The 21,142-nt window shown below is 31.3% G+C and overlaps 1 protein-coding gene across 1 annotated transcript in view; it reads right to left on the reverse strand.

The window, feature by feature from the left end:
* Chat (Choline acetyltransferase) overlaps nucleotides 1-20,251 on the reverse strand; it is a 137,183-nt gene extending 116,932 nt beyond the window's left edge. The window contains exon 1 of the mRNA XM_076387686.1: nucleotides 20,167-20,251. The gene's annotated coding sequence lies outside the window, so the exon portion shown is untranslated. The remainder of the gene's footprint in view (nucleotides 1-20,166) is intronic.
* Nucleotides 20,252-21,142: the final 891 nt, after the last annotated feature.

Raw genomic sequence — 21,142 nt, forward strand, 5'->3', positions numbered from 1 at the left:
GAAAACAAATTATGAGAAACTTCCTATTTTAGTTGGGCCACGTTACATTTGAGATATTCAAGGAGGTTATATTATGTTGAGAGTTTATTATACGTAATCGTTTAGTTTATTATACGTATTATTATTATATCGTAAGTCAAGAAAATAAACTGTTGCATAAAGTATGCATTTTTTTCTGCCCTATGCTAAAATCTACATATAAATATTTCAGCATTGAAAATACTTTATTAATAAAGAGTTTATTTAAATCTACTAGTTTATTATCTTATGTTAACGTTTTATGTGTTATTTCATTGCGATAACTGGAAATCTTGATATTTGTTGTAAAAATATGTTTCTGAAATCCTTCAGAAAATCTTGTGATACCATCCAATGTAAATTCTCAAAATTATGATATCACAATTAAGTTAATATCCAATTGAAATATTTTATCATGGTTTTATTCTATACATATATTTCTCAACGAAGTTGTATTATTGTTTTAATAAAGTATTTTTTACTTCGAGATGTAAGTTTAAATTAAATTGTATATCAATATACTGAATAGATTTATAATATATTAACAATATAATTACTTAATAATGTACACATAATTCAGTAGATAAATATTCTGTAAATTGTAAATCCTAATAGTGAAGTTTTTGTAGAGTGTCTACAATAAATTAACTAAAATTACTGCAAGAGATCAGAAAGCAAAATTGAGTCGGTCTCCAACTTTCAAGTAACAAGCACATAAAGGTAATGAAGAAGGATGCTGATACCCTCAAAAACGAACGAAGTCTCTACTGCAAGTGTTGCTTCTTGAATTTTAATTTCTGAGCGTCCATCAACAAATCCAGCGTCCCAGTTTCCTTTGGGAAGTAAGATAACTTAATTTAAGGGAATCCTTTGATCAATGATGAACAAAGATTATTCTCTCTAGTTTGAGGAGTAGTTTGTTGACACAGTAGCAATCAGGTTCGACATATATCTATACGTCGAACTCTTCATTGTTGTAACTATAAATTTTTAATCTTATAATTCTGCTCAGTCTATGTACTTCTGTTTTTAAGCATGAAGATTGTCTGTGTCGTTATTTCTTTTTTATTTTTGTTTTTATCTAGCTAGTTCTTAAATATGTACTTGTTGAACATTTTATTTCATTTTCCCTTGCATGGTATTGTATGGATTCAATAGCTGCAGTTTGTAGAAGGATTGTTAATTGTTCTACTGCTGCTTCTATATCGTGTTCTATCGTGATAGTTTGTCATCTAGGATATTCTTAGAACTTTCCCAATTTGTATTTTAATTTGTTAAATCTGGCCAGTTAGAAAACATAGTAGCTACAGGATGTATTATGAATAATATTGGTGCGTGGTCAGATGTAAATTCGAAGATTTCAACAGATTGGATATGATTCTTGTTAATATCATTGATGTCAAAATCTAGTATATCACATTTTACTAGGGTCTGTGGGGTACTATATAGGTTTTCCAGTAAATAGAATTGATAATTGCTTATGGTTGATTTGTCGGAATACTTTGGCTGCTTTAGTGTTTGTTCTTCTCGATCTCCAGAAGTAATGTTTTACATTGAAATCTCTAGTTACTAAAACGTCATTTTCTAATGTGTTAATGAAATCACCAAGTTCTTCTATGGTCAATCAATTTGAGAAGGTAATAGGTTATTGCTATTATTAGTTGCTATTTTAATATTGTTTTGATTACCGTGGCTTGTATTTTCTCTGTTTGTAGGTAGTTGGACATATTTTACGTTATTTTTAACGAAAATGCTTGTCCCGCCGGATGTTTCGTCATTAGAGCAAGGGGTACGGTAATACTTGTAAGATAGAAGTTTAAAGTGAGATTTTTCTGTTTGATGTATTTCAGCCGGAAGGAATATGCTGTTTTATTTTTTGCTGCATATTCTTTTAACTCAGACATTCTCTGCTGAAGCTCACGGCAGTTCCATTCTATTATATAAATCATTTTTTACATTTTTCATGTTATAAGTTTCGTTAAAAGATTTAAGATAGTTGTCATTTGAAAAGTTAGATTGTATATAATGTTAAATAATGACAAATTCGGATGTTTAGGGTGCTAGTTTTTGTATTAGATTCTGTATTTAGTTATCATTGTAAGTGGATTAACTGTTTACATTTGCCGTTTCTCTTATCCTGTTCTTTGTTGTCCATAATTTGGACTGTTGGCTATGTTGTTACTGCTTTTAAATTAGCCATTATACGACTAAATAATGGATAAATTTTTACTTACATTTGTTTTCTAATAACACATTCTTTATAGTCAGCTGGATGATTCCCTTGGAAGTTTACACCTTTAACGTTTTCAATTTGTCTTTGTTGAGGATACTGTAATGTTAAGTGTTTTTTGACAAATTTGACACACGCTGACTTCCGGTTATAATATTTCTTTGTTTCAATTCTTCTGTAACCATGTGACCAGCATCTCATACATTGTGGAAGATTTCTTTTGATCCTTGGTAGTTAAATAACAACAACGATATTGCATATTAAATTAATATTGTATATTTCTTTGTTTTTAATTGCTGAAGCTAAGTCTAAAAGGAACATTGATAAAGCTGTAAAGGTTTTCTACTTTTCATTAAATTTGTTATATTTAACGCTTGATGACCTTCTTTTCCCAAGTCGTGTTTAATTTTTTCCACATCAAGTTTAGCATGAAATTTTTTTACAACTATTTTAAATCGTTTGTCTTTATTTTCGTGGAAGATATGATATTTATCATTAACATCTTTTACTCTCAAAGCTTTTATTAACTTCTTATAGTCTTCGGGAGTCGTAGGTTGAATTTTCACCTGGTGATTTTTAAAACTTTTTAGAACAGGTATATGAATTTTGATGTAGTAGTTGTTATAATAATTTAAATAATGGATTTATGACATCATCTTTTACAAATATGGTGACGGTTTGACCACTCTTATCGATGGTTCTTTTAAATTATTTAGCACTTCATATCTATTATTTCATACTAGTATAGGGAAAAGATTTATTAGCTATTTAGCTTTCTTTACTATGCTGCCATCGTTGTTTTCATTTGGTGTGATTTTAACTAACCTTCTTTTCTTGTTATTTTTATCTTACTCCCAGTTAATCTGCTGTATTCTCATTTCATCTTCTGAGTTTACATAGTTTAGATCTTTCTTCAGCTCTGCGGAATTATACGTTAACAGCGTTGTGCTATATTTTAGATTTTAAATTATAATAGATTGGGTTTTTAATTTGAAAAAGTGGCGGCAGTTAGTTATATCAGCGGTAGTGTTTACGACTATTGTCTTCCTTTACGCGTTTATTGTATGTGGTTTATTTACTTTTAGTCTCACTGGCACTTCGCCGTGAGCTATAACAGAGTAATTTTTCGCACGTGTGTTCACGACGACAGTTGGTGATAGACTGAAAACTTAAAATATATCAACAAAGCTGACAATTTTTTCTTATCTATTGGATAGTATTCCATAGGTTTTTGAACACAAATAATTCTGTACATTCTTGTTTTGCCAAATTCTATTTCTATGTTCAGACACATCAACTTCATATGTAGGTATATTGTTACATTACGTTTGTAATAATATTTCCTTGTGCTATGTTTGGCATTAATAACTTCTCGGAGTCTAGGTTTCAGACAATAAACCAAAGTTTTAGTTACGATACTAACAATGGAATTCCGTATTTCAATGATTTTGTTTTCAACATCTATGTTGATGTAATTGCATATTTATTTATTCTGTCTTTCTGATTTCAATCCATAAGTTTTCTGAACTTGTATTATGCAGAAGTTATTCTTTCACATTCCAAGTTTTATGCTTTGAAGTGTTATCCGTGTTTTGTCATTTAGTTTAAGTCCTGCACTTTCAACTCTTTATTTGTTCTTCATCATGCATAATTTTGATTACGTGAGTTAAAGACATTTTTAGATTCATCAAGGAATATGGTACTCTTTCAAAAGATATTGTCTCTGTTGACATAATTTCTTTGTAATCTTTTCCTTCGATTTGCCTGACGAATGTAGGACTCTCCCTTGGTACATTACCATGATAATTATTAATTTCCATGTCTTCAAAATATAAATTACTTGTCAAATACTTTCAGGATCATATTTGACAATTTAACAGCTGAAGTAGTGTGTCTTTGATCTTTTTATCAACTTTATTGAATGGTCTGAATGAAATTTGTTTGACATAATTTCTTAAGTCTTTGATTTTTTGATTATGTAGCGTGTTGTAGATTTGTCTTTACAGAGAAGTTCTGCGAATTCGTTGCATGATTAGTAATTTCTCATCGTTTCAATTTAAGCATTGTTTTTCGTTTACACTTTTGCCTATCTGACTTTTTCGACTTTGTACTCATTATTATGTACATACAATGAACAATTCTACATTACTCTTAAATAAATGATGTTTTAAAATCAAATGAATGTTTATGTTTAGTGTTGATGCTTACTTTTAAAATTAAGATATGCATATGAAGAAACATCAATAATTTTGTAGCGTTCGAATACTTTTGTTAGTTATTTATGATGCATGTTTATGGTAAATCTATTATAAATACTGTATATGTATTTTATTCAATTATTTAACTTTCTTGATGTAATCCTAAGACTATCCCTGCTATAGATTCTTATTGTTATAAACACTTCAGTTTTAGATACACATTTCACATGTTCAAATCTCGTAAATATAAACAATTGGAAACTTCCGTTAGTCATTGCATTTGTATCCATAATTCACCAGTTTCTTTTCACATTTTCTTGCACTTTTGTTCTCTAATTGAAAAACTCTCATTCATGTCACAACATTGTGCCGCCATCTAATTGCACAGAGTGCATAAATAGTACAAATACACTCGGTATCGTTTAATGTTCATCAGGGAATGGATAGTTCCCGCTGGTGAAAAGGAAACACGCACTGGATGTACGCGTTATGTTTGCGTACCTCTTCCGACGCAACTTTAGAAGTTTACACTTAATCACGAAATGGACTCAGATTGGAAATGGCAAACTCTCCATCCTACGTCGCTCAAACTTTAGTTAGCGACATTCGATGCGCTTTGAAGTTGAACGAGCTTACCGCCACCCCTTTCACTCTCCCTCGATCGTGCTTATTACAGAGAATGCTTCGAGGATTTAACCTGTTCGAGGATACTTCTGTCATTGAACAGATTTGGTTACCAAACGCTATTTGACGTAACGCCATTTCTGTAATTAGAATGGTCGGTTTCTATGTGATACATTTGGCTCGTGAAATCCTTTAATGGGTATTGGGAATAGAAAATTGGCATAGCGATTTTTAAATAGAAAATTTAAATGGCATGTGTATTCTTTACCACTTACTCTTACTATGAAACTGTACTTTAAGTCTTTTCTAACTTTTTTTTAACAGTGATCAATATGTTTTTAATGGAATTTATGTTTGAAATCTCCATTTGACAATCGCTTTATACCTTAAAGATAAAACTTTTTTAATAGATGATTTTAGACTATTTTTTGTTTATTACTCTTTTTACAATGTATTATATTTAATTCTACATATTAATTCTACAATTACTGAATTATTAATTATCGAGAAAATGTCTAAAATAAATGTGAAACATGTTTAACTCGAAACGTATTCTACTGACTTTGCTGTGTCTGGAGTAATTAATGCCCATCGGCGGTAGAATAAGTTCCAAGTCAGACAGATTTTACACGTTTTCTCAACTATTAATAACTCTAAAACGATTTTCAATTTTCATTATTTTCTTCGTTTTATTTTGTAAAATCATCTCTTTAAACTTTTAACACCCGTTGTCGAATATCTTGTAAAGTAGACTGAGTCGAATCGGATCACAGGGCGAATCAAAATAAGAATTTTTGCCATATTTGTCCCATCGCAACTGAAACGAGCATTCTGATTATTCTTCATCTCTTTCCCCCGTACGTACTACAGTAGCTTCTTGATTATTTTTAATCGTTATTTTGTACTAGCGTACTTTGCAAATGAAATGGGCGAAGATTACAATTGTGGTGCGAATCTAATAAAGTGTAAATATCCGATTTTGATAAAACTTAGTATGTTTGTAGATTAGACAAAAATATTAGACACGTATTTTTTTTATCTGCTGGTATTTATGTTAAAGGGGTGAAGAGCACTCGCAAAGTTAGAGGTGGAAAACGTATTTGGTTTAATATCTCGAAAACTATTGCATCTAGTGAAATGGTGTAAGTGGGGCGATCTCATATTTCTCAACGACGAATGCATCTGTATAAATAATTTTTGAAAATATTAATTTGTTTAAGAAATATAATAAAAGATATCATATTCTTGTTGTATTCCTTGATTAAATGTTGATCATCTTTTTTACAAATTTGTACGTGAATATTATGAATCAAAACTCAAAATACAGATAAAACAGTTTTGAATTTTTATACTATAAATAAAATAATAGCAATCCTAGTTAGATTACATTTTATGCGAAATTCAGTCCTAAAATGTGTGGTTTTATGAAAAATATATATCTTTATAATGCTTCCATCGTTATATTATGATATATATTGTTTATTGTTCACTAAACATTTAAATAATACCGCTAGCGAATACTCGCAACGTCTAGCATTCGTTGCAAACAGTTTGATGAGTTCAGTGTAGGTGACTTTCGCATAAATGAAAATGTAGCAAGTGAAGATGGTTTATAAATCATTTCTCATGAATAATTATTTACCATATTCAAACAATTAGAGTTTTGCTAGTAAACATCGCTTATTTGAACGAATTTACAAGAAAGTACAGTAGCCGAGTGTGATAAGGTTGTGACTGAGGAGGAAACAGAATCGAAAAATATCCTTCCATCCATATAACGACATCAGATGATTCTGTCTTCAAAATTCAGGACAGCTCCAAAAATGATTTAATTATATTGTTACGAGTTCAGACGTGTTACGTAAAGCAACTCTGAAAGGGCTCGATTCAAAGCTCCTTCCGAGACCTTTGACTTTGCCTGGACGTCACCATGCAAGGGCCGATAGGCATTTCCGTTGCACCCAATTAATAGAATTCTGTGAAAACCAATACCATCGAACTTTTCTCGAAAACTCTGCGATGCAGTCGAGTCCCCACCATTTTTTCCATAGATTTTTGAGTATAAAAGGGCCAAGAAATTCGATCTAGCGGACTGATTTCTAATCTAGTTCGAGTTTAGTACGAGGCTTAGACTGGAAACAAGATCGAGCATTAGTTCTCCTTCGAGCAGAATCTTAGAGTACAGTACGTAAAGTAAAGTCACTGTAACGTAGTCTTAGCGACGCGTCCCCTGCATACCTCTGTGCGTAATCTAGAGAGAGGAGACTTAGTTCCGCAACACTTGAATTCATAAACACTTGTATTCCGTCGAGTCAAACTTAAACTCGTAATAATACATATTTTTATAAGGTTTGTTAAATTGGACTTAGTTCAATCGAAACCTTTTCTAAATCCAAGAACAAGCGAACGCGTAACGATCCCATAATATATTATATATTATATCTTTGCCGTTCGAGGTATATTATAAACTTGAAAGTTACGAGGCTATACTAACAGCTTCGCAATCCTTGCGAATGTTCCCTTTCTTAACCTATAAGTGGCTCCCGGTGTTGGCTGTTGCGCGCTGGTTCGTCCACGTCCTGTGGCTCCCGAGTACAAAGTTACCCGCTGGTTCGTCCACAGTCTTTATTTCATCCTAGTGGCTCCCGATACTCGCAAAGTTGAGTGTCGGTTCGTCCACAAAAACCTATCTAAACCTAAGGTGGCTCTCGGTGTTGGCCGTTGCACACTGGTTCGTCCACATCCGTGAAGTGGCTTCCAACGAGTGCAAAGTTATTCGTTGGTTCGTCCACGAAACAATAACAAAATTCCAAAAACCCTGACCCTCGGTCAGACTATCTACTCCTCGGCTCGTAACAATATATAGAATATGTTTAACTATATATATAGAATATATTATATAGAATTATTTAACAAAAAAATTGAAAAAGAAACTAAAAAGGTTATTCGGGAGAATCTTTATCGCATACGACTACTGTACTTCCTTGTAAATTCGTTCAATTAAACGATGTGTATTGGCGACACTCTAATTATTTGAATATGGCAAAGAAATTTATAAATCATCTTCATTTGTTATATTTTCATCTATGCGAAAATTACCTAGTGAATCCATCGAACTATTTGAAAATGAGTACTGATTATGAATTTATGAAAAAAATCAGTTTTTAATATTTAACTCTTAGTTTTTTACCATCAAATGAAAACTGATCTGATTCGACTCGGTATACCCTATATGTAAATATAACAGATGAAAAAAGGAAGACTTATCAGAGAAAGAAAAGTCCTAGACATTAGCACTTGAAAGTACAACAGAACCTCGATATACTGGATTATAATTACCTATTTGCAGTCTCTCTTACTCGAAATTGCTGTACGATAATAATAGTTAAAGTACAGTAACAAGCTTTTAAGATTAGATAGGTACTTGCGTATAACAAAATTTATTCGAGATACTAATCAAGATTATTTGTTTGTTACACATAAATGTATGTTTATGATGTTAGATACCATATATAATTATATTTATCGATAACAAAGAAATTTATCAGGTACAATTTCTAAATAGATGCAAAAAGTGTTTCACAGATCAGTAATGTAATGAATAACAAACATCTTGACGATATTGCTAACAAAATTTATTCACATAATTGTCTTAAACAAATATTTGTTTGAAATATTTTATTACAAATAATGTTTTAATTTGTGTCAACTATAACGTAGGTACATGCATAGGCTTTGTTACTTTGGCTAAAACAAGAAATACATAGGTGTAAAAAAAATTAATTAATAGATCTAAACTGGTTCATTGATGGCGAGGTGAATATTAAAGAACCTATTTTGGGTTGACTTTAAATTAACTTCTATTTCTGAGTAGAAGTTTTCATTAGTGGTGATTGCGAGTTGCGTGCCACATTCAAGCGTTAATGTTCCTGGAATTCTTTTTACGACCGGCTGCTTTCGTGATGAATTCGTTTACGGCCTCTTTTCATTGCAAGCTACATTTAAGATGAACATTACGTTGAAGAAAATTTTAAGAAAGGGTACACAACCACACTTTTCCACGTTTACTACTCTGTTCGACATGAATTTCATATTAGTTTATCGAGGTAGAATCAGCGACACAATTTTTTTAGCAGTTTTCAAACTAGAATTCAGGTTATTGTATTTTAAACTAACTTACATGTTTCATGACGTTTTATTGCATCGGACGATGAAGCTTATTTCCTTGCAGAATTCCTTAGAATACTATACAAGGTGTTAGAAAAAAGGGTTCGAGACTTTAAGGTCTTATAGTAGTCACTTAGAAGCGTAAAAAATATCTAATCAACTAGTTACCACAGGGAAAAGTAGTAGTTGTCTTACAGTTATATTCATTGATGAAAAACTTCCTTGTTATATTATTCAAATCAAAGAAAAAAACTACATAAATTGTGTAGGTAGAAATGAAGAACCTTCTTAGTGGCTAAATCACATGCGTATCGTGTTAAAAAAAATCGAGTCATCGAATATAATGATAAGAATAGTCTATATCATAATAGAGTAGCTAGTCTAGGGCAGATGGCACGTGACTCACGCGTGTGCCACCCCCGTGATGTATCCGTGGGCCACCCTCTCGCAACACCGATTCGTAAATAAATTAGCCTCTATCGGATCTCGAGATAACGCGTTATTTATGGTCAGACCGTGACGGTGCACCCTTAGGAAAAAGTGGCGCCCTGCAGGTAGAGCTGATCGCTTGACTCGCTTAATGCAATAGAAGGGATCTACTTCCTAGTATCGGGGATGCGCTCAGGTAGAATAAGTGGAGTTTGCGATTCGACGTTTAACGTTTAACTGCATTCTATCTTGATCCTGTCACGTGCCACGATTTTTTATTTTCTACCGAAGTATAGTATGTATTTAGACAGAAGCGCGTTCAAGTCACCGTTTAAATCTGTTAGGTGACTTTATATGACATAAGTGTGTAAAGGCAGGATTTCCTATACGCATCTGACGGATAACGTGTGATATACATGCCTTAATACATGAATAAATATAGTACTATAATGGCAAACGTTGGTACACTGAATGATGTTTCATGTTATTTTTACTTGTGTATCACTGATAATACAAAAATAATTGTGTGTCATAGTTTTATATTACATTTAACGTAAGGTGATCTTTTCTGCGCATCCCATTTTTTACCTCCCTTGTTAAAAAAATGTAAATCAAGTTATATTGTTGTATTATGATGTGTAACACTTTCGCGTAGAAAAAGGTTTCTCTGTCACGAAAATGACACAGAGATCATTAACAAATTCTAAGAAAGATATTATTTGTGCTAATGTATAATATCTTCCAGGTATTTCCCAGTAATAAATAAGTGTGTATGAAAACTTCGAACTGTTTAATAAATTTTTTCTTGTGAAATTCAGTGATTTGTCTTATTAACCTGATTTTTTATTTAATTAGCATATTTTCACTTTACCTATTTTTTCGGATAATGAACATTTCAATTACTTAATGTTCAATACGTAAGCTATGCGTAGTTTACACTTTGAAATCTATTTCTGATATCAGAAATTTTTACTAAAACATGACATAAATTAATGACTGAAACAATTTAAAACTAAAACAGTTTTACATAAATATAGTGATATACGCTACAACGAACAAATGCTATATCGAACAGTTTTGTAATATTAAAATGCGAATGCTACAACAAACGAATATGTTACAATCAGCTCCAGCTTCGTTACCATGGTAACGAGTCTACTGACAGTATACATTTGTTAATAACAGTCATGAATAACACTACAAAAACATCATTCTTTTTTTCCATTGTTTATGAAATTAGTTATCACTTTAATCGAGTCATCTGATTATGTGTCCTTAAGTATGTTCGTATATTTTAATGTATCTATATAATGAACGAGATTCTAAAATTAATGAGTTTGTTGTATACATAGAAACTTAATGTTTCGTATAAATGCAGAAAAATGTCCCTCTACAACTTGTCATTTCTTGGTGAGTATATATCCCCTTGGAATTTGTCGTTTCTTAGATAATACATCATCGAAATGAGGAGCGCCGAAAATTCCACACGCCATAAGGAAATTACTCTTTTGAGGGAGGTTGGCCAACATCTTATGGAGTTGAAGTACAGGAGGACCTGAACGTGGGGAAATATATTCGCGGGAGTGTCACTTCCGATATTGGTTTTCTATTGAATTTTCGATCGTATTTCACCGACATTAAGACGAGCCGACGATGTTCTTTGATTTTACGTACTCTTTGTGAGTGGGGACGTCGAATTAGATATCTGTCCCTGCTGGCGAATTCGGATCGAGTGATAAAAAAAGAGAGATAGATGGAGTCGAGTAACAGAAGTAGAAACAAGAGTGGGATACGTGACCATAGGAGCCTCTGGTATCGATCAGCAAACCAGGTGTACCACGCCCAGCTATCAATTAATAACAGCTCAGTCACATCGCAAACTTCACGAGAACCGGAAGTAGTATCTGCATGCTAATCGACAACATGCTAAATTGAAATATTACTTATGGATAACGCGTACATTAAGATTTATTATGTTATACAATAAAATGTTTAACAATTTCCTCTTACATAATTTTTCTCTTGTATAGGCTGTTTAATCTAAGTTTTTTAGTTGAAATACTTCTTCTATTGAATATCTCAAAAAAGACAGTCAGTGTATATTATTAGTAAGTAAAATCATTCTGAATAGTAAGTTATTTTTGTTTTAGGTTACTATCGAGTAACGAAAACTGTACTATACTGTACTCCACAATTATAAAACCAAATTAAAGTGCTGAAATCCTATCTTGGATTGACTGGGATCGAACAAAAAGTAAATACGTATATAAAAAGTGTCGAAATCTCGAATTATTATAATATTGCGAAAAATTTATTCTCATTTAATTTTAATCTGAACATACACAATTATAATATAATAATATATTTTAATCTGAACATACACAATTTTAATCTGAACATGAAATGGAAATGAAAATATTTTTAACATATAATATTTCTGAAAAGCTATGAGCAACGTGGATGGAACTTGTCTTATATGCTGAAGATAAGTGCATACCTGTGGAAATATGTGCAATATATAAGTACAAGTGAAAAAATAAGAGTAGATGAGGAGAATACATCAAATATTTTGATACGAGTCCCAGGGCTAAGAAGTCATTGGTTTTTAAAAGAATTAGTACAGAAAGGGAGACACACCTATATGAAGAAACACAAAGTTTTGGAAATAAGTTGGAAATCGGACTAACCCTTGACGAAATCGAATGGGGGTGTGGACGATGAAGTCACCCGTGGACACACCTGAGCGAGGTAACACATGGTAGCGACTAGGAGATTCAAAATTGAACTAGCCCGCTACAGAGTTATATGGGGACGCAACGAACATGTTAGTAAGGCTGATAAGTTTTACAGAAAAATATATATTGTCACATGAATGAGTAATAAACAGTTGAAAGTCTACTATACTAACGGTGGCCATTTATAGTCATTGTACTTTTTCGACTAACTGTGTACCTTTAACGGTTAGAGTATACTTTGTGTATTTTTCTTCTTGTAGTTTTTGTTTCTCATGGTAAAGACTAACAAGAATTTCTTTTATAATAAGGGAATTGATAATATAAGTGTATTCTATTAAACAACAAGGACTTTACAAGCGTTAAAAGTGTAATTTGCCGTAGAATTCTAGTGTTATATTTTTTATCTCAAACAATCTTTCTTTCTTGGTTGATGCTTCCCACTGATACATAATGACTATGGTTTAACACGTACTGTACGGTTATTTCTGCTTACCAGAGACACGTAACCGATCTTGGTAAAGAATTATTCAACATACTGAATCAAATTTAAAACTAACTTCAGTAAACCTTGAAGGGTCTGATAATGAAACTTTTTATGTATCAAACATTGGAATATAAAACTGATGGATGATGACTCTAGTAGGGCTGATATAATTGAAATTTACGCAGAAGAGAATTCTAGAAAATTCGAATTCTTCAATACTGCTGTAACTGTAATTATTTAGACTAAACAAGAGATATTCCAGCTCAGAAAAAGAGTTGATAAAAGCTTTAATCACAACAATTGAAAGAATAAAGATATTCGAGAAGTAGTAATTGTACAAGTAGAGATAATGCTGTGGCTTGGAAGAAAAACGGCATACATAAGTTTCATATGTTTAAAAAATTGAGTTTATGCTTTAATTTTTAATTGACAACTACGAGATGTAATTAATATTTTTAACAAAAGCAAACTAGATTAGAAGGAATTTTTTTCTTAGGAAAAGAGACAAGATATAAAACTTTGAATGTCAGTATCTCGAAACTAGAAATATGTGAGTTATGCTGTCTTATCTTACGACCATAGAATAAACACCTACAAAGAATTATAGAAGTTATAATGATATATACAGAAATAATTTAGAAAAGTTTTGAATCGAAAGTGACATAATAAATAGTTCATCAGGGATTTCCTCTTACTACATTTCCTCTTACCTATACATTTACGGAAACATTTTTATGAAATCTTTAATCATAAATTCTCGAAGCCACCATAATCTCTGAATTATATTTCACATGTTGTAGCGAACTTACTTCTAACAGTTCCAACACTTACATCCAATGTAGAATGTAAATACCTATATAGATGTAAGTACCTTAAATGACGTCAACGGAAACAGTTACTAATTCAAGTGCAATCGATGAATTCATACGCACAACCTTTGACCTATTTGAGAATGATAATTATTTCAAACTTGCGCTGTGACCTATCTGGTATTTTACGATGATATTAAAATTCCACTAAGGAGAAAATTAAATAAACATAAAAAGATCTCATTTTGATCCTTTTTGGTTTTAATTGAATATCAAAACGAATCATTTCCTATTTGCTGTGTTATGTATGGAGAATATTTTCTGTTACTCTCTCAAATATTTGAGTCCCTACCTGTTAAAAGAAAACGCCCTAGCACTCTCGTTCTTTCGTTTATTTTAATGGAAGTGCGATTTCGAGCAGCTGAGTAGCAACCATGACGCTGTACTAACTGTGGGAAATTTCCTTATATATGGAAATTTCCAACGAATCCCCACTCATTTTTCGGCCTATATAAACCCCGAAATTTTAGCCCTAACGGGTTCAGAACATTCCTGTCATGTTGACAGTCAAGTTCGTCAGAGTTGGTTGCTGTTCAGTTAGATTGGGCTAAAGTTTTCTTTCGAGTCTGCAGTTTAACCTCATAGAATCCGTAAGTCGGCATAAATTCTATCTGACAATCTCTACCACCACATCGCTTCAGTTTTATACGTTGTATCAACTAACACTTCAATTACTATGTTCTTTGGAAATGTGTCTATCCTCACTGGCCTCTCCCGCTGTTCACGTCTCGTCTCGTAACAGCTACATGGAACTTTAATTGAATTTTACTATAATTTACTAACGTGGAAATAAATATTCTTTGTAACTCTGAAAATATGTACGAATAAAACAGATACTGGAAGAATAATTAAAAAGGAAAAATTAGAATAGATTTAATATGTAGAATATAATAGAGTTACAAATAAAAAATCTGAAATAGAATAACGAAACATTTCTTTTGTATTCACAACACCTAGTAGTTTAATCGTTTGTTTATAGTTTGCTAATGGAGTTTGTTTTCTGATTACCAATAACTATCATTTATGCAATATAGAATTACGTTATTGTTATAATATTATATGTATTAATATTAATTTCATCCGCAATGAACGTAATAATCTGTTCATATTACTGTAACAATTGGTGCATGTTTCTGGAATACATTCATGCGTACATTATTATTTCGAATGATTGAGTAACACGATTATTTGTATTACTCTTTTGATTTCATATAAATATTACTGCAATAAATATATATAAATCGTGGAGAAAACCACAGTGATCTATGATATAAAGCGGAAAAATATGTGTAGATTCTGCAATCTGAAGTTAAAACAAGGGAAAAGAAACAAAAATGAAGTAATAGAAAGTTTAATATGTATTAACAATAAGTGTTGTATATTGTTCGTACCTATAGAGGTACTTATACAGGGTTCTCTAACGTTATAGTTTACAACAGCATTATTATTCTTTTTATACTTAAAACCTGTTTATGTGTATATGAAGTGCTATTCGTAGTCTCAGATACTATTTATCCACACTTTTGTGATAAAAACAGTCTGCAGGATTAGAGGTTTGACTTATTTTATGCAACAGCTAGGAAAGTCTACTGGTTGTAGGTAAATGACAGGTTTAAATTCCAAATATTATTTATTTTTTAACGACAGATTCAATTATAAACAAGACGTCTTAGAATATAAATGTATGTAAAGAAAGTACTAAAAATTTATAGCTGTGAATTCCTTTTTCTTACAAATTATTTAACAAAGTTAATACAAATTTAATATAAAATAATAAATATAAATATTTTAAGATTCTTTATGTTGACAATGAAATTTCGATACGTATAATAACTATATGGAGCTGGGTTCTGACATATTGTTCAACAAATTTTAACTTTTTCCTATTATGACCAATCACGTGGTGATTTGTATTTCTAACTATTTTCGATGTATAAAAAGTTGTCATTAGATATATAAAAGTCTGTGCGATGCTTTTCCAAGTAAGTCGAATTCATAAGAATATCTTAAAATATAATTAGAATCCAAACTTCAGTTTATAATTGAAATAGAAAATTGTCTAAAAAATTGTCTCATAGTTTGAATTTATGATATCTATGTATTCTATTTGCAAAAACTATTACACTTTTCTGTTCAGGCTGTATATAACCGAGTAAAACTTACAATGTGTGTAAAATCACGGACAGATAACAGAATCATAAAAATGTTCAAGCAAGTGTTAAGCAATATCCGGGAAATCCACTTATTCTATCTCAACGATCATGACTGCCCTAGACGGTATGTCATACCGTAATCCACTCTTCCAAGTGTTGCGGAACTTTTTCCCGGTATCATATTCATTTTACCCAGTACAGTGATAAATCACCTTCTTCCCTATATTGCATGTATGTTCTTCTAAAATTATTTGCTAAAAATATTATACATTACTAAACGAAAAGTTAAAGAGAAATACGAAGTTGATTTCATTTCATTTTCTATTTAAAGTTCCATCACATTGAATGTAAACAAATCTATAATCTCAGAAACATTAACGTACTTTTGTGAATAGTAGGAATCAGACATTTTTAATGAAGGGTTAAATGAACAGTAAATGAAATTAAAAAGATTACTACAATTATTTCATGTAGTATTTCACTGTTCAAATATGATTTTCAATATGTCTGATTAAATGTATTTGAGATAGAATTTAACCTTAATTTAACTTAATTTTAGTATAATGTATATTTAAAAAGGGTGTTTAAAAACTAATGGTATAAACGGAATGTAATAACTGGACATAAAGAAATGAGTCAAAAGTATAGAATAAAATTGTTTAACATGGCTTTTTAGTTTGTGCAAAAATGATTTTAAATTTTAAGCAAGTAAGTGTATATTGAAATACATAGGCATGTATACAGGGGTATCAGAAAATGTGGGACACTCTTGAAAGGTTGGTTCTACAATAGTTGGTTCTATGTTCTACATAGATAGACAGTGAAAAAAGTTCATGTGCACATCTGCTCGGAAATGGGTCTTTTGTGCTGCGCTATAGTCTGTTGCAAGAGTTGCTGGCTCAAATCCCTTAAAAAGTAAGAAAAATATGAAACACTTTTGGATAATAGGTTCTAAACGCAAAAGTGATGTAAAAAGGTCTTATACACATATGTCCAAAAACGCACAGCTTTTTAGTTACACGCTATTTTATGTTACCTAAAACGCTGGCCCATTACTTGCCAGCAGAGTGTGCTAACCATTCGGACCCATATTCGCTCTGTACGTTGCTACATGTAAAATTATCCACCATTCGAGCTTTAACGTCATACTAGGCTCAGAGATAATTCTGGTCATTTAAATGAGTAGCGCACAGTCGTGAATCTTAAAGAAAGAATCACATTGTAATGTGGTATAAGACAAGTATAACTAAAAAATTAAGTCTCTTGAACACATGAATTTTTTTCATTATTTTCGTGTCTAGAATCCATCCTCCAAAAATGTTCCACATTATCTGATACAGATTATACGTACGTGAATATACAATTTCAAGCGCTCGGGGATTGTGTACCTACATATGTGCGTGTGGAGAGGGGGACGCTTTTACTGATAGTAGGACAGAGTCAGTGGTCAGACTGTTTGTGTTCTTTTAACTTCATGTATTTTAAAATTATACTTGTATTTTGTCAATATTCAAATTCAATTGTGTTGGAAACGAAACGCAATATCAAAAAATAGTAATTATGCAATCTAGGAGATTCAGGTCAGATGACCTTGAACTTGGCATGATTAACACTTACAACCATTATAACACCATTTTGGTAAATATGGTCGCTTGTAAAATATTCTATTTTTAATGACTAATAACTTTAGTTTAGACTAATAACTTTACCTTGGATCTCCTGGAGATCCAGGAGAGTATACTCGACAACATATGTCAAGGTCAAAGTTATCGAAGCCGAATCCCCTAAACTGCATAATTGTCAAAAAATAGTATAGCAACTGTTTTAAGAGTCATTGAATATGTGGTAACAATTTTATATGTATTAATGATATGCTGATAATACAATAAGTATTGATGTTATATACCGCGATGTGTCACTACTTACTAGTAGACTAAGGGACAAATTTTTTTTTAATTAATGCAGATGTTGAATTCAGTTTTGTGTCTTAGCTTTTGCGTTTCTTCTTATTTTATGAAAAATTAATAATCAATTATTTCAACATTTACAATTCAGTCAGTAAACTGAAAGTGGAAAAAATGAACTTTATGATCGATAAAATGCCAAAAAAAGAAGAGGAAATGATCTCAGAACACGATAACTATCATGGTCCTTGATCTCCCTACGATAAATATTATCCTCCCTCGGTTGCACTGGTAACGAGATCGTATCTGACGGCGTTGCGTGTCATTTGCATATTTCAGCCGGAGGCATCGAGTAGATCCTTGCTTCTGGCAATTCGAAATGCGCGAGGGTGACGGCCACATTTTCATTTACATTTCACTATTGAGAGGACACCATTACCCCGAGGTGACGAACATGGTTGAGCCAAAGTGACGAGAGTAACAAACAAATTTGATTAATTTTCACGTCTCGGAGATGATAATTGAGTATCATCTATCCATGGGATTAGTTGATACAGGACTAATTTCAAATTATTGATCAAATTCCTACACATCTTTATTTATCACATTTCATAATTATGAAAGGTTGAGTTCGTGACTGCTTAAATAAAGATAAGCCAGTGGAAAATATGAAGTTAAATTGTAGGAATTGGGAAGTAGTTGAAGGTACTTTGCAAAGAAGATGAAAAAAGAAGTAATGTTTATCAGTAGTGTATTATTATAAAATCACCTAATAAAACTTTTAATATAATATCAAGGAACCCAGAAACGTCAATATTAACAATGAATGTCTTACATTTTCCTTAAAATTAAGAAAGTTGTTAAAAGGAACTAGAACTACGATTGGCTGGTAAAAAACAAAGAGCGTAGTAGAAGTCATGTAATGTAAGGGCAGTATTCTAGTTAATGTTTTTGTAAATCAAATTTTCCACAGTCACACAGACTTTTATATGATTGTAGTGTTAGTTAGGTGGATTATTATGTAATTGTAACAATGGTTACAGTAAGAAGATTTTGTGTTCTGCGTAGATATTTATGGGGATTTATATGTCATTAGAAGTAAACTACTTGAATTAGCAATCAGTATTATGCTACAAAATATTAAATGTAAACAAAAAAAATTTGAAATTATTCTTTTCCAAATCGAAAAATAATTTTTACATTACTTATGGAATTATTGTTTTTGATGCTATTTTGATAAGCCCAGCCCGCATTTATAATTAAAATTATTAAGTTTATTTCTTTAATTTTAATTAATTTTGAAAAAACTGTGTGAGTAACGTATATTTGGAGTATGTTATGTCATCAATATTAATTTTAAATCATTATTTACGTAATTAATTTTCAGTAATGAATTGAAATTTAATTATTTGCTTCATATTGCTACTTCTCTCGGTGCTATTATAATTACAAGTGACATTTATTTACTTATTATTTATTATGTCATTATAAAAAATAATAGATGAATACAGTGTAACATTTCACATGTTTTTTAACTTAGCCTTAGCCTTTGCAGTAATTTTTCATTTCGATTTTAAATAATTTTTCTAGTTACCTGTTATTATTCTTTCAACAAAAAAATATTGTTTTCGTTAAACTCAAGTAAAGCAGTAGGATTGCCATGTGTTTGTGTAATTTTTCTTACAAAATTTAAATTTGTCGAAAAATAACCATTGAAAAATGATGAAAAATGCATTGCAGATAAATTGCAAGTTATCAAAATAATTGTCATAAAACGTAATATTGTAATTGTGAAATAGTTATTTCAGTCTATGTAATATAAAATAACATTTGATCTATATATTCCTGTTTGCGTATGCACATAGCCACTTAATGTACTCTCCAATGAAATTATTGGTTCAAATTCAATTACTCAATCAAATTGGAGTTTCATTTCGTTTCCCATTACTCCTGTTTGCACTGAGTAAGAAATACTCATGTTAAAAATGTACCATATTTATAGAAAGATCAAAGTCGAGTTTTTGATGATTAGATTCACTTATAGAAAAATATATTTTTATCTAAGATATATAATGCATTTTTGCTATCGCAAAGATATGTAAAGTCAGTTGTAGATTTCACAAATGTGTAATATTATATATAATATGTAATACGCTGCATTTATATCAAACACAACGTACTTCCCTTGCTAATTATACAAGGCAAGTTATAAAATAAATCAGAGCTTCAGCGATTCATTATAATTCTACATTTTCCTTGCTGTAATTCTTTGTACAGTAATTGGACGAGAGTAAATATCACGAGTGCCGTCTCTGCGAGTTTTACTGACACAGGATAAACAATACGGCGACTTACCGTGGCAGGATATGGCGAGCTGTCCCTGGAGAGACTGCCGAGAGTCCCCAATAAACGACGCGGGGTCCCCAACACCGCGTCTCGCCATCCCTCTGCAACAATAAACACAGAAGCCTGTTATTTATCACGGTACATTTTTTAGATCCTGTGTGAGATAACATCTGTTTTCCGAGGAAGCTGGACTTTCGTCTAACAGTTGCAAACTTTTCTTTTACTGACCCTTCGTAGGACGATAATTCATTTCATTTGCACCATAAATCCATAATATAGTCACATTAATAAAAACTAATAGTTATTTGATTAAAAATTTATTTATTATAAGTTTTTATTTCAAACTTTAGTTGACGAATTTCTTCTCAAGAACCTACGCTATTCATATTTCCATGTAAATACGAGAAGTATGAAAGATATCGATATTGAAAAGAAAGAGATTTAGATTTAATTTCGTAAGAGAAATTTGCATTAAATATTTATCATATGCAATTATACAAGGTTTGTTCTGTTGAGTTTGTTTCTTTTTTATTTTCCTTGAGCAATAGTCAATATGTAGACGAATCTTTTATAACTATGTACGATTTAATCAAAAAGTTCAATCTGGGCATTGCATTTGAGTCATATCTCATATAATTTTATTATTCTTCGTCATACTCTTATTTCAGTCGTTTACTTACTAAATAAATTCTTAAAAATTAGTTAATATGAAAAATTTGCTTAATTTTTTCTGTTCACGGAATAGTAGCATGTTTAACAAAATTGTTACAAAATTCATGTTACATCTGAGATTTTGAAATAGGTTCATGCATACATATATTTAAGAAGAGGATAATTACAAATTATTTGTAGTACGTACAGAGTATCCAAAAATAGGTGTCAGAAATTAGAAGGGGTGATTCTACATATTAAAATGAGGAATGACAAAATTGCATTTGGGACTTTGTTGCAGAGTTATTAATTATTGTAAAAACGTCTAATTGCG

Source organism: Calliopsis andreniformis, chromosome 2 (genome assembly GCF_051401765.1).
Source record: "Calliopsis andreniformis isolate RMS-2024a chromosome 2, iyCalAndr_principal, whole genome shotgun sequence".
Lineage (NCBI taxonomy): Eukaryota > Metazoa > Arthropoda > Insecta > Hymenoptera > Andrenidae > Calliopsis > Calliopsis andreniformis.